At 40.9% G+C, this 15,601-nt stretch overlaps 1 long non-coding RNA gene across 1 annotated transcript in view; it reads right to left on the bottom strand.

Moving 5' to 3' along the window:
* LOC144330039 (uncharacterized) overlaps positions 1–15,601 on the bottom strand; it is a 115,296-nt gene that overhangs the window by 46,137 nt on the left and 53,558 nt on the right. Inside the window, exon 6 of the long non-coding RNA XR_013395860.1 lies at positions 14,060–14,105. This is a non-coding gene — a long non-coding RNA (uncharacterized LOC144330039). The remainder of the gene's footprint in view (positions 1–14,059; positions 14,106–15,601) is intronic.

The following is a 15,601-nucleotide window of genomic DNA, read 5'->3' as shown; positions in this document are numbered from 1 at the left end:
AGCATATCTCTCCATTAATATTTGAGATTTATTTCTTTCATCAGTGTTTTACAGTTTTTAGCCTAAGATAATGGGGTAGATTTTCTATCACTTGAAATAAAGACTATCAATTAATATAGCATACTTGAATGATTTTAAACAGATGTCCAGCAATTCAGGTGTGAGAAGGGCTCAGGCACATGTTAGGATTAATTCTGAATTATGGTTTTGTATGACAAGTGTCCAGAAAGTCAAGAGTGACAGAAGATCAAGAATACTTGTAAAAGGTTAATTTAAGAGATCACTTATGGAGTTCAGTTTGAACAGGAAAGATAATGAGAAAGACAAAAGCTGATATATGAAAAAGTTAACAGTTCAAATGTCTCATTGTGGTTAAAGGATATATGCAAAGAGAAGAATGGTTTGATAACTGGGATAGGCCATTGTATGATCAAAGAGTAGAATATTATTCATAAGTAAAGAAGATAGATGTGTAAAAGGAGATAATAAGAACCAAAGATCTGCAGCAATGAAGGGAGCAGGCATCATGAGTCACCATCATCTTAGAGTCCAATTGTATTTCTTTTTGCCATCATAGGGAATAAGAACCAAAGTAGAGAAGATAGATGTGTAAAGGAACTCAGTGAGGCCTTGGAAGCATGTGACTGACGTGGAAAGGGTGTGAATGTCCATGAGTTCTAATTATGCCTAGTTTCACTGACTTTTGACACCAGTTACCAAGTTGAGCCAAACTTTGCAGGTTAGGGACACAGTTTTCCACAAGACTACGCAAACTAAACACACCAGACACAAGTTCAAAGGCTCACAGGTCACCCTTACACCTGACCAGCTTGCTACAAATTTGGTGGTTCCCATAACCCCGTCAGGATTAGTAATTCACTAAAATGACTCATGGAACTCAAGAATGTCCTATAAATTACAGTTGTTGTGTTATTACAGCAAAAGGATACACAGCAGAACGAACCAAAGGGAAAGAGATACACATATAATGAGGTCTAGGGGAGTTCAACACAAAGCTTCTGTTGTTCTATCCCCAAAGAGTAAGGATGCATTACCTTCCTGGCATATCAATGTGTGACATTATCAGAATATTAACAACCTGTAAAGCTCAACTGAACTTTGGTGCCCAGAGTTTTTATTGAGGTATCATTACACAATCATGACTGATGGAATCATTGGCCTTGCAGTTGAATTCAATCTCTAGCTTCCCCTGGCTCCCTGGAGACTGAGCTGGTATCACCCAGCTCAAAGGCCCCACCCTTTAATCACACGGTTGGTCTTTCTGGCAGGAGCAGCCAGCTCCTGTCCTGAGTCATCTCTTTAGCACAGACTCTCAAGTTCGATCCCAGGGGTTCACCATGAATAATAAAGACACTCCTACCACTTAAGAAATTCTAAAGGTTTTTATGCTACTTCCCAGAAACCAGGGACAAAGTCAGGCATATTCTTTATTACATATCAGTTAATATGTAAAAGTAACAAGAATAGTGACCAGAATTGGCTGTGGAAGATGCCAGTTTTAAATTTCATATCACTATAATAAGGATAAGGGTTGATGAAGTCAGAGTGTCTAACCATCCAAGGGTCCAGAGGCAGGTGTGGGGAACAGAGGGCTAATGCACAGTAAAGTCTGAAAGTGTGAACAGACATGGAGGAGAATCTGTCTTCTGGTTCAAGAAATTAGAATCTTGAGCTCTTTCAAAAGCTGTCATCTTCTGTGTTCCAGTGTGTCCGCCTGGCCTGTACATCCTACATTAGGTCTCTAGCTTCTCTTGAGGCACCTCAGTCCCCAAGTGCTGAGTGTGCCCTACAAATGTACCTTAAAACAGTTATTTGCATATGGGAAAATTCCTTTTCCTATTCCCGTTGTGTCAAGGCTAAAGACAATAGGGAAAACCTTTTCTCCACCTGCATTTTATCCTAGGATAGGTCAAAGAAGGGTATTGCTTTTATTCTCGTATTATCAAGCAAAAACTGTAAGAAAAAAAGAAGTTAGTCTATTTACTCTTTATTACAACTTCTCCTTTGAAACCTACAAACTATAGAATTAAGAAGGGGGTTGGGGGTCTGATTTGGAAGGGCCAGAACTCTGCTTCAAACCATCTAATCTTTATTTTCTCACCTAGGTAAATCTCTGACTGGCTTATGTAACCAGCTGTTTCAATATGCCTGGTTATAACTCTGTGGTCTGAAGGGACAGATGCATGGGCTGGAGCTAAGTCTTCTGTGGTCTGACGATCCACAGATATTCACTTAGGAGTCAGAATTCTAGTAGGAATTTACAACGGCTCTGTTCCAAAAGATGCTTGGTTGGTATTGACTCATATGTTCATTTGAAATGGGTTTTTCATGATCCTTGTTTTCCAGGAGCTAATGATATCACTGGAACAAATCAGCACTGTAATTTACGGCCTATTTCTTTCTGCTGTAAGTGAAAGACATCGAAGGCTAGCCTGGGAAGACACTTGTCCAGACTCCTACCTATTTATCTGCATCAGGGCTGGCAGATACTGTAATTACATTTGCTTCATTTCCCATACAATTTATAGAAAGATCATTAAGCAGCAGGAAATAACAGAGGTCAGAATACGTGAGATTACACCAAAAGGTTTAGGCTGGCTATTGGGATTAGAAACAACCAGAAAGATCGGCTTCAAGGATTTGCAAAAAGTGTTAAACAAAGCTGTAATCCTTTTGTGATTGTTATTCCTTGGAGCCAATGTTCTTTCAGAGATTTTTTTTTATAAAACTGAGATAAATCATTAATCATATCAATAAAGACTACATAAATATATTATCATTATACAGCATATATTATGCAGTATATATTATGTCTTAGGCCTGTAGGAGACAGCATTGAATTAGGTTCAAGTCGGCATGATCAAGATTAATATCTAGTTCACATCAGATTCCAGTGATGCTACAGGGAAGCTCTCCTCCAGGTGGTGACCTAGAAATCCAGCATACTTCCATCTCGTGGTTCTGCCATCTCAATTCATAGCTTCCATGTTCACTTCCAAAGGAGACAAAACATGTGGATGGGTTATATCAGTTCTTATGGTCTTGGCCTGTACATGACACATTTCATTTTGCCTAACATGTCATTAGAACTAGTCATGGGATGTGGCTTAATCAAAAAGGCGCTGGTTGTGGAGTATCGTTTTCCCATATGTCCAGGAAGGAGACAGAAATCAGATATGGGTGAACCCTTCTTGTCCTTTCCTTCATGCCTCAACTGTTGTTATCATCAGGGTTATATTAGAGCTGTGCTAGTATAGTTAACAGATATAAATAGCACACAGCAGGTACTCAGTAAATGCTAACTTTTGCTGTTATTATTTATTATATTCCAAGTCATTAAAGTAAACATGTACTTTATACAAAAGAAATATCATAAACCCCAAAAGGGTCTGAGATGATATTTGGAAAGACAGCTGAAAGCTTTTTGTTCATTTTTTTATGTGTTTGACATTATATTTTTGAAATAGTCTTGTATTTAGAATAGTTTTAGATTGACATAAAAATTGTGAAGATAATGTTGGCCAGGCTGGTCTCAAACTCCTGACCTCAGGTGATCCACCCACCTCAGCCTCCCAAAGTGCTGCGATTACAGGCATAAGCCACCGTGCCTGGCTCAGTATGTGGCCATTTGAGACTGGCTTCTTTCACTTATCAGTGGGGATTTGGAATAAAAGGCTCTAAGGTTTTTTCCTAGCCAAAAGACTCTCTAAGCCTATTGGGATGTGGAGAGGAAGCTAGGGTAGAAAAGAAGGGAGTTCCTACTGAAGACATTAGACCACTTCCAGATGTCTGCTTTCAGACAAGATGGTATTGATAATTGATGAAGAAGTGTTCATATATTTTAATAAGATCAAGGAAACTGAAGCTCTTCTAACTTCCTCATCCCAATGAGACTTCAAGCTCAACCTCTGGAAAAGACTAAAGACTTTATACTTTCTCCTCTATCCATTATTACAGTAACACCTGGAGATACCTCATCAAAGAGTTTCTGTGTCTGCAGCAATCTTCCTGTGACTCCAGAAATCTTCCAACAGGTAAGGCTGGGACAGGGGTTGACTAGTAAGGCTGAGGTTCTAAGCCTGCATGACTGAAGCAAGTGAAGCCAGAGAAGCAGGAAAGTCAGAAGGAGGGGCAACTCGAGGAGTAACAAGGAGAGAAGAGATGAAGTTATAGACACGGTGTTGGACCTGCTGAGGTTGACAAGTTCAGAGAAGGCTGACGTAGGAGGCATCTCGTGGTTGTGGATGACTTGTGGGGAGAATTCTGAGACCTGGATCAGCAAATAGAAGATGAAAGCATGTTCTGAGGAGGGAGAATCAGACAATGGGGGTGAGGCAGCAGTGAATAGGGCAGCTTCTTTGTAAGGAAGGTCCACACTGCATAGACAGGGAGATGGGTTTGGAGACTCACAGGAGGACAGGTGAAGGCAGTCCTTGAATTCTACACTGAAGATAGAAGTAGGTGCAGTCTTCTTGCAATGATGGGTGGTAGAGGCAGGGGAGGTCACTAAAGTTTTATTAGGAGAAGTGTTAACAGGACATAACAGTGTTATGGCCACTGGTTGATCAGAGCTATGATACAGGGTCCTCAGAAGATCCCAGTACTGGGTGCCTGGGATGGTGTCCCCAGAAACTAGCCAAGGGGCTGGCACATTGTGGGTGTCAGTAAATATTGATCAATTAATGAATTATTGAATGAATGATATTACACTTAATGAATGAATGAGTAGAGCCCACTTCAAGGCTTGATAAAAACTTTCATTTGGCTTTGATCCAGTAATGTCTCCTAGGTCTTAGGGACCCATTTAACCACAAGGCTCTCAGGGTCTGGGCTCCCTGCACTGCCCTAAGCTAAGCCTTGGATTCTGCTTCCTTAGATCTGTGTCTTCTCTGTGTCCAGTATCCAAATGTATGTACCCCATTACCTGCAGCCACTTCTTTGGCAACTGTCTCCCTTGTGCCCTGCAGGTGAGGCTGGAAGGTAAGTGGATAGACTGTTGCAGTTGTGGTTTAGGGCCTGAGTGACTGGAGGAGGGTGGCAGTTCCCACTTGTCCCCACAGGCCATTGCAGCTTTCTGTCTTGAATGGTCCACCTGTACCCCTCAACAGTATACTACTGTAGTTTCAGAACAGTAACTTATCTTTCAAGACCCAAACTAAGCAATACTCCTTCTCTCTCCTCTTCTACCCCTCCCTAGCTCTAAGCAGTCACCCATCACAGCAGTCACTTCACTCTGTTTCAATTCTTGCTTTGTCTGTCATTCCACCAAGCATCAAGTTGCTTTAAGGAGAAGGCCATGTATTTTTTTTTTTATTCCATTCCCTAAGGAAGTGCATAGGGTCAGGCACAAACCAGACAGCCAGTAAATGCTTGATGGCAGAATAAATGAAAGAGTGTACAAACTCATTCCTTACCAATTGGGAATATTTACACAGGCTCCTTGTCCCAGCCATGTCAGCTTTTCTCAGAATAGGCCAAGTTCGAGAATTCTACTTTGGTCTTGATTTTAGGATGAATTGGAGGACACAGAGTAGAAAGGCTCTGGGCAGTAGAGGAGGAATAAAAATGTTAAAAAAGAGAGTGGCAAAAGATTTGTGCAGAAAGCTGATGGAAGGGAGAAAGAACGGAAGTGGGTCACACAGCTTTAAAATCAAATGAATCCTAGATTTTAACAAACAAAATCTTGTTAATTTTTTTTCTTCTGCATCTCTGTTGACTGCATCTCTATTTTATGGCCATTTGGAGATCATTTGAAGTCCATCCCATAATTGTTTTCTTGCTAAGCTTCCTTTATGCAGAGAAAAAACGATAATGCAGTTAGGATGCTTTCAAAAGTCCCGGAGGAAATTAATTTGTTTACAGGATTGTGTATCATATGGTTAAACCAACAAAGAGGAACAGACGGTCCTCTTTCTCAGCCGAGCTAAGCCACTGCTGTGTGAAGTCAATAGACAGGGAATGTATGCAGGGTTCCAGTGAGCTCCAAGAGGGGCCATCTAGACCCAGGTCACTGTTCTCAAACCATCCCCACTGAGGAGCCGTTCTCAGTTACAGTAGCTCAGCTCTCTGCTCCTGGATTTTGTTGTTCTTTTGTGGGGCTGATGTGTGCAGCATGGACTGCCACTATTTTGCAGTTCATCCCTGCTGCCTCCCTCTGTGGGTTCTTCAGAAACACAGCCCTCATGATCCTCCTCACTCCGTTTTGCAAACACCCAAGTGGTTTAGCTGGCACTCGGATATTATTTCTGCACTCTGAGCTTTGTACTGAAAGTGAACCAGGACAACGCTCAAGCAGATGGCAACTAAGGGTTAAAAATAGATACACAGAATTGAAACAAAATAAACTTAAATCAACAACCGGCCCTAGCATCTAGGGGTGCACCATAATATAAAATTTCCAAGTGTCAGCATTTAATTGCACTTTTTTTGTTCTGTATCATATATGCCAAGTCTGGATTATCACAGTTTCCAAATTAGTAGGGCAGAAATTTAATAAGATCCTATCATAACCAGTGACAGTTTGTCTTCCTTTTTTAATCTCATGAAAGATACCACTTAACAAATTTCATCCTTCCTGCAGTTGGGCTGGGAGCACATGTTCAATTACACAGTGCGTTCACCAATCAGCCAGCTTCCCATGAGCTCTGGGATTAAACCCTGCATCTCTGGGCCTTGGAAGGCTGCTTCTCCCATCCATGGGCAACTACAGTAAATTCAGACACCCTGAGTTAAATTCTATATATGTATTTGGCTACTGTTTGGGCTTGTTTCTTAGACAGGGAGGGCATTTTTAAATTTTTATTTGCATTTGGAGCTGGATTAAAGAGCACACATAGTATGTATGTTGTGTCGTTAATCAATATATTGGCAAAATATTTTGTTTGCAGTTCTCTACATGAATCAGGTCAGTTTGCAAAAAATAATTCATCTCAAAGCATTCTCACCAAATTTTAATGCTGATTTTAAAATAATGTCAAGAATGATGATAATAATGGCTATCACATATTTCATATGAAATTACTTAAACCATTCTGGCCATGCCTTCATGGTGGGATTTAAATGACACTACTATCATAGACACAAGAATAAAACATCCCTCTCAGCTTTTAGGTTCCTACTATACCCTATGCACTGTGCTAGGCCTTTCCTATACAATTTTGTTAATCTTTACAACAACGTTGCAAAGTTATTTCTGTTTTACAGATAAGGAAATAATGACTCAGGGACAGTCAGTAAAAGCTTTCACTGTGAAAGTACCCTAGCTAGCAAGCAGTAGAACTCGCATTTGATGCCTGGAGTATTTGACCCCCAAGCCTCTTAAAAATCTAATTTATCAACCAAAAGAATCTACATGGGATGATGCAATGTGTTTATGTGTGCAGCATAGTGTTCATTGTATCACCCCAGGAAGATTATTTTGGTTGATAAATTAGATTCTTAGGAGACACAGAACAAGTGATAGGCTCAGTTTTCATTTATTCACCCAAATAGAGTAAGTTCTGCTTTTTAAAAAGAAAGATATAATGTGTAAACTGTGTTTTGTTTGTTTGTTTTTTACTTTCATGTAAAAGTATAGTACTGAACAGATAGACTAGCAAGGTGTAAATATGTATATATTTAATATCCAGTGGGGATAAATGCTATAAACAAAAATGAAGCATGATAGGCAGCCAACGAGGGCTGGTGGTTTGCTCTGGTAAGTAGGGGGGCCAAAAAGATCCTCTGAATAAGGCAACATTTGAGAAGAGACTTGAAGGAGGAAAGCGAGCAGGTAACTGAACATACACGGAAAAACATTCCAACCAGGGCAAAAGACACATGTAAAGCCCCCAAGGCCACAGGCCTGCTGTATTTGGGCACAGCAAGGAGGCCAGTGTGGCCAGAGCGAGTAAGCAAGACAGTCAAATTACAGGAGAAGAGCTCCAGGGTGCAGCACGGGGTCCCTCCTGTTGGGCCGTGTAGCTCTGGGTAAGGGTGTGGCTTTTACTCTGACTGAGAAAAGGAGTCACTGGAGGTTTCTAGAAGGGAAGGCACCTGATTTGACTTACATTTTTTACAAAAAAAAAAAAAAAAAAAAAAAACTCTCTGGCTGCTGTGAGGAGAATGGGATGCAGCTGGGAGGGAAATAGTCTTTGGAAGTTGTCAAAAGAAACGGGATAATGATGAGGAGTCCTCTGCGACAGTCCAGGCAAGGTGTGATGGTGGCTTGAACTGGGTAGTAGTCACAGAGGCAGATGGAACACACAGACTCTGATGACTGCATTATTTTAGGTAAAAGGTTATATTTCATTAGCATTCTTGTTACTTCACTTTTGATGTTGGAAATTTGGGTGGCCCAATGTTTTAAATAAACCAATCACAATCAAACATTTTGAACACTTATTACATCAAACACTATTCTGAGCTTTCTACAGGTATTTATTTTCATTCTCACAGAAACACTTCAAAAAGTCCTAGCTTTTCTACATATGGGTTGGACAGCCTTGGAGAGTTGCATCTCTTGAGGTCTCTGACCTGTCTTTTGTAGAATAGGGGATTGAGTCAGGTGACTAGAGCCTTTCTAGCACTACAATTCTATGACTCTGTGCCTTTCTACAGAATGGAGTCTCAATTTCTCAGAGGCCATCTGTGAAGTTTCTATTTTAGATCATTTCAAAACCAATCACATTCTCATCTCCCTTCTCTCACAGGCCCCCGACAGCTGGTTTCATACAGTCCCACACCGCTTCTGGTGTCCCATATACACTGCCTTCTCCTCAGTACCTGGAGCACAAAAAGGAATTTGACCCCAGGGTATCAATCAAACTTGTTTATCTTGGCTTTATATCTAAGGACTAGAAGGTGGACCATGCCCCACAGCCAGCTTCACACAGTCCCACACCTCTTCCAGTGTCCCATATACAATGCCTTCTCCTCAGTACCTGGAGCACAAAAAGGAATTTGACCCCAGGTAATCAATTAAACTTGTTTATCTTGGCTTTATATCTAAGGACTAGAAGGTGGACCATGCCATGTCTGTCACTGCTGTTTAAAGCATGTTTGCAGAGAAGGGGCTGAGACTTACTAGCCCTACCTCCCTTCATGCCTACAGAAATGAACAGTAAGCTTTCACAAGAATATGGTTTGCTGGAAATGATTTAGTTAAAAAACAGAAGTTAATCCTTTTCTGAAAGACAGTTGGAAAGTTGATCACCGGGTGCAAGGGTTGATTGGAATCTTAGGAAGCAAACCCACAGAGACAACAGGAAGGATGCAGCATCTCTAGTAAGCTTGGAACAAGGCATGCACTTACAGGTTCCCTCTTATTAACCTCGTTTTGGACATAAAGTGGCTGGATTAGTTTCCTGTGGCTGCTGTAACAAATCACCATAAACGTAGTAGTTTAAAATGACAGAAATTTGTTTTCTAGGAGTTTTGAAGGCCAGAAGTCTGAAGTTTGATAGTATCACTGGGCCCAAGTAAAGGTGTTGTCGGGGCACTCCCTCTGTAGGTTCTATGGAAGAAGAAGACATTCCTTGCCTCTTTCAGCTTCTGGTGAGAGCAGGCACTCCTTGGCTTGTGGCCGCATCCCTGCAGTCTTCAACGCCAGCATTTTCAGGTCTCTCTCTGCTCCATCTTCACATCACCTTCTCCTCTGTATGCAGTAAAATCTCCTCCTTCATCCCTCTTATAAGGTACACGTGATTACCTGTAGTGCCTACCCAGATAATCTAGGATAATCTCCCTATCTCAGAATACTTAATCACATCTGCAAGGACCTCCCTCCCTTTTTGCCATATCAGGAAATATGCAGAGGTTTCATCTTCAGATGTAGATGGATTTGGGGGGATCATTCTTCTGCCTATCTCAATGACACAGAATAGTCTCTGAATTTAAACATTAGCATGCTAATATTCAAATCTCATTAGTAGATGCTAATAAGATCTACTCAAGTGCATCACACCATAAATACTGACTCTCCAGGTCAGACCCATTTTATCTAAATAAGCCTGAACAAGCCTGCTTGGGATTCAGCGAAACTGCCTAGCATTTTTCCAAAACCCATAGACCTTGTCTGGTGAAAATGTTGTAGCATATGATTTAATGCTATAACACAACACAGCACAGGTACTTAGTAAGTATTTATGTAATGAATGAGTGAAAGAATAAACTCGGAGGCCCTCACAAGCAGAGAGAAGAAGGGGAAAGAAAGTGGTGTGGATATGGGAATTCCACCCACCAGAAATGGAGAATATTACATTTATTATTTTTAAATGATTAGGGGCAAATCTGCACCAATTCTAGAAACTAGAAAAAAAGAGCCTGAACTTACTAAATGCTTTGTATTAAGTTCTTTGTATTAATGCTTTGTATTAGTCTGTTCTCATGCTGCTGATAAAGACATATCCAAGACTGGGTAATTTATAAAGAAACAGGGCCGGGTGCAGTGGCTCACACCTGTAATCCCAGCACTTTGGGAGACCAAGGCGGGCAGATCACCTGAGGTCAGAATTTGAGACCAGCCTGCCCAACATGGAAAAACCCTGTCCCTACTAAAAATACAAAAAATTAGCTGGGTGTGGTGGCAGGCACCTGTAGTCCCAGTTACTTGGGAGGCTGAGGCAGGAGAATAACTTGAACCCAGGAGGCGGAAGTTGCAGTGAGCCAAGATCATGCCACTGCACTCCAGCCTGGGCAACAAGAGCCAAACTCTGTCCAAAAAAAAAAAAAAAGAAAGAAAGAAAAAGAAAAAGAGGTTTAATGGACTGACAGTTCAATGTGACTGGGGAGGCCTCACAATCATGGTGGAAGACAAAAGGCACATTTTACATGGCGGCAGACAAGACAGAATGAGAGCCAAGTGAAAGGGGTTTCCCCTTATAAAACCATCAGATCTCATGAGACTTATTCACTAGCACAAGAACAGTATGGGGGAAACTGCCCCCAGGATTCCATTATCTCCCAAAAGGTCCCTCCCGCAACACATGGGAATTATGGGAGCTACAGTTCAAGATGAGATTTGGATGGGGACACAGCCAAACCATATCATGTTTCAAGAAGTTTCCAGGAGACTTGGTGAAATGGAAGGAGATTAAAGAAAGTTCCCTCAGTCAGAACCCTCATCTACAGAGAATTTGCAGCCCATTTAACAGGAAGTATCTAGAGCCCTACCAACACTACCATTTCAGAGGTGCATGGGCTAGACATGAAGATGGACTGTGGGAGAGATAGGGACCATTTATTGTTCCATGCCTTTTCTTGCTATAGCTTAAAAACATTTAAATGATAAACAAAATGTGGAATATGCCTACAGTGAGATAGTATTCAGCCTTAAAAAGGAAGGAATTTCTGACACATGCCACAACATGAATGGACCTCAAAGACATTATGCTGAGTGAAATCAGCCAGTCACAAAAACAAATACTGTATAACTCCACCCTCATAGGTACCTAGAGTAATCAGCTTCATAGAGACAGAAAGAATGGCAGCTGTCAGGGACTGGAGGGGCAGGGGAAAATGAGGTCTTGTTGTTGAGTGGGTATGGGGGCCTCCATTTAGGAAGATGAATAAAGTCCTGAATATGAATACTGGTGATGATTGCCAAACAATGTGCATGTTCTTAATGCCACTGAACTGGACACTTAAAAACTGTAGCATGTAAGTTTGTGTTATGTGTACTTTGCCACAATAAAGAAAAAAAGTTCAGAATTAGATTGAGGAATCAAAACAAGAGTGGCCGTTCTAAACAAGAAGTCTCCAGGCATGGGTGTTTTTCACTGATTCTGATTCTCTCTGCTGTGGTGAGATCCTGTCCTTGTCGTGGAAAAGTTCTTGAGAGGGACACTAAGCCACATCGAAGACCTGAGGAAGAGGCCATGCTGAACAAAGGAATACAAGAAGTGACCGGCGCGGTTGCTCACGCCTGTAATCCCAGCACTTTGGGAGGCTGAGATGGGCAGATCATTTAAGGGCCAGTTTGAGACCAGTCTGGCCAACATGGTGAAAATCCGGCTGTACTAAAAATACAAAATTATTCGGGTGTTGTGGTGCACACCTGTATTCCCAGCTACTCTGGAGGCTGAGGCAGGAGAATCGCTTGAACCCCGGAGGAGGCAGTTGCAGTGAGCCAGGATGGCACCACTGCACTCCAGCCTGGACAACAGAGCAAGACTTTGTGTCAAAATAAACAAAAAACAAACACACAAACAACACACCAGAAATAAAGGAATACAAGAAGAGAACTGTCATCCTGTATAAGGAGGAAGGAGTCAACAGAAGAAACAGCTAATTCTTCTTTTTAGAGTGCTCCCAGCCTCACCTTTTTCTCCACTCCCTTAGCCTACAAAGTAATCATGCAGCAGCCTCCACCAGTAAGCATATGAAAGGTAAAGTTCCACAGCATTCTTGGGAATAGCAAGGGAAGCCGGACAACACTCACCCACAGGATGGGGGCGCAAACACAGAAATTCTGCAGCATTCTTCAGAAAATGCTAGAGGTGGAGAAAAATGCAGATTTTAGAAAGGAACTTTCTACAGAAAGCAAAATGTAAATTTTAGATGTTTGCTTCTCTCAGTGAAATAAAATGAAATCATTGTCTCTGAAATAAGAGATGCAGATTAAGAGAATAAGAAGAGATAGTGACTTTATAAAGGAAACCGGAAGAGTTAAAAAAATGTAAGTAGAGATTGACATGGTAAAATGAAAACCTGGATTAGCATAATCCCAAGAAATACGGCAACAGTAATCTAATCCCCTCAGTAGCTTTAAATAAAAGGCTAAGGTCAAGGGCCATAAAAATAAGGGAACACTAAATAACACTGGAGAAAAGGAAGTATGTCATTATATAAGACATTTCAATGAGCTTCTCTAAGATGCAATTCAGACAGACCAAACTACCAACTGCAGTAGGTCATCAATGATTGAATCACAATCCACACTTTACCATTTACGCTTTCTGTTCAGGAAGTCAAACAGTCTTGGCAGAGCAGTATAACCATCTACGAATTCAAGAGATAAAATTTGCAGGCAAGAGTAGCCATGAAGAGCTTTTTCAGTCAGGGTTCAATTGGAGAAACAGAACCAATATATAGAATTTATAACAGGGATTAGGATCTGCACAATGGTGAGACTGGTTGTGAAATCTCTGTAAAGTATTGGTTTTGTATCTGATACTGGGCTGAATTTGTTCTATGTCGCCTGGACTGGGAGTTAGGAAGGATTGGGTGTGAAATTGAGGAAATAGAGGACAAAAGGTATTTTCCCATTTCCCCTCAATAGGATGAAATAGAGCCCACCTCTCTTTCTTACCACCTCTAACCCAAAAGATGCAGATGACCTACTGGAAAAGTTGGTGGCTTTCACCATGGAGCTGAACACACATCTGGCCCAGGGCTCAGAGGAGCTGAAGGAAGAGATCCAGTGGGAGCTGAAGTTGTACGAGGCTCAGGATACAGCCCCACCCGCAAAGCAAGGCTAGCAAATGACAGACCTGTGTGAGCTGCCACAGCATCTGGTGCCCTTTATCCACCTCAGAGCACACAAAATGGCAGCTCCTTCTCTTCCACCTTCCAAGATTTACACACACAAGTCTCTTTGTGACCAGTACCACACAGAGAACGGACTATTGGAAAACACATTTCCAGCTTAGCTATGTTAGCCCAGTAAAAAGCACCCCCAGGAGATACGAAGACTGTTTATTTACAATCTCTTTTACCACTCCAGAGCCACAACATTCGTTTATGACTGCTCCAGGAGATTCAATGCAATGTGTCACTATGAAATAGCAAAAGGGTGGTTGGGCTTCTTTCTGATATACAGGGTTCAACCCCATGAGGGAAGCTCACCTCAACAAAGAAGCACTCAACCTACTCCCTCATGTTTGCAGTGGAAACCCCCAAGCCCCCTCATCCCTCAAAGGCTGCCAGAGGTATCAATAGAAGGGAAGCCAGACAGCCACAGCCATACCCTAGAAGCTGCTGGAATGAAAGTGAGGCTGGAAACAAGAGGTGATGCAGAATGTTGGCAAAAGGAAGAAAAAATAAATAAATTTACTTTCACCTGCTGTTTCTCTGGTTTCAGCTGTTCCTTCGTCAGGCTTTTAAATCTCTAAACAAGCAATATAAAATTATGAGTAATACAAAATTATGAGTAATATAAAATCCCAGATGATTTGTAAAGATCATCATGGCATTCATATATACGATGAGATTTAAGGTGGGAATATAATTTATGCATGAAGACTATTTCTGGATATACACATGCCACAACAGAACTCTCCTTCTTCAAAAATCATCAAATGTAGAGGCAGAAATGCAGTGTCAATTAGACCTATGAAAATATTATTTTTTAAAAAAGGCAAAGTACTAAAAGAGAAAAAAGAGGGCAGGAGTAGCTTAATTTTTAAAAGACCTTGCCTTGGGGAATTAAATTGGTTTGCACGTGAAGGCAAAGGATTTTGAAAGATCTTTACAAAACAAGAAATGAAAACATATGTCAAAAATACATGTTAATTAATTTGATTGTGGTAATCATTACAAAACGTATACATATATAAAATCATCACATTGTATACCTCAATCGCTATTTGACCATTAATTATTTTAAAATGAAAACATAAGATGAAAAGAGATGTGAGGAGAAGATGAAGATAATTTTCTAAAAGAAGGGGTTTTAAAATATCACATCAAGAACAAAGCAAAACATGATAAACTTCGTATTTTTGTAGTAGATCAACATATCGTAAATACTGTTTTGTCTGGAATCTGCTCTGTTCTGTTGTCTCAGCTGATCCCAGATGCTGTTTGGCTTCCATCTGCTGATGGAGACATAGCATTTCTATAAGGACGTGAAGAAATGCTGAGAGGAGGAGATCATCCCTCCTGAGAGACGTTGGCTATGCTTTCTAATATTCCCCAAATACTTGGGAAAATACAAACGGTCTAAAAATCATTCAAGAAAACTCTCGGCCAATTCCTAAATAGTTGATTGACAAGGAATTCAGCAGCTTTCCTTTACCCCCGTTTTTTAGAAACTTCAATTTTTTCTTTCTCCTAGGACAGATTATGTGTTTAGATATACTCATATATGAAAAGGAATCTCATTCCTTGAGGAAGCTTAACAGCTGATGGGACAGGGCAGCATTATAATTGTATCCCAACTGCAACCTATCTGATGATCCGTTCCTCTTTTTAAAGGATTCTATTGTAGTGATGACAGTCTATCTTCACTTAACTCAAGGGGCCGTGTAGCAAAGGACAACACCCCCCACCCCCACCAACCCATCTATGAATCTCAGACTACTTTCTAAAAGTGTAACAGAGTTACAGAGTATCACAGGACCCAAAGGGAAATCTCAGAGGGTCTGCACAGTTTCAAACTTATTTGCCAGTAATGATTTCATGTGGAATCCAAAAATAAAAATAAAAATGGTTCTCCTGCTTCAACAAATTCAGCTGTTACTCAGATAATTGAAAACAATCTCTTCTTGAGAATCTTCCCTAAAAAATATTCTGCAAACCCAAAACATATTTCTAAACTTCAAGCAAAAGCTTTTGGAGTTGCTAAAACAATATAACAGACGTGTAAATATATCCCAGAAAT

The sequence above is a fragment of the Macaca mulatta genome, chromosome 7 (assembly GCF_049350105.2).
Source record: "Macaca mulatta isolate MMU2019108-1 chromosome 7, T2T-MMU8v2.0, whole genome shotgun sequence".
NCBI lineage: Eukaryota > Metazoa > Chordata > Mammalia > Primates > Cercopithecidae > Macaca > Macaca mulatta.
Note: the sequence above shows the minus strand (reverse complement) of the source record. Positions and strands in the feature narration are given on the sequence as shown.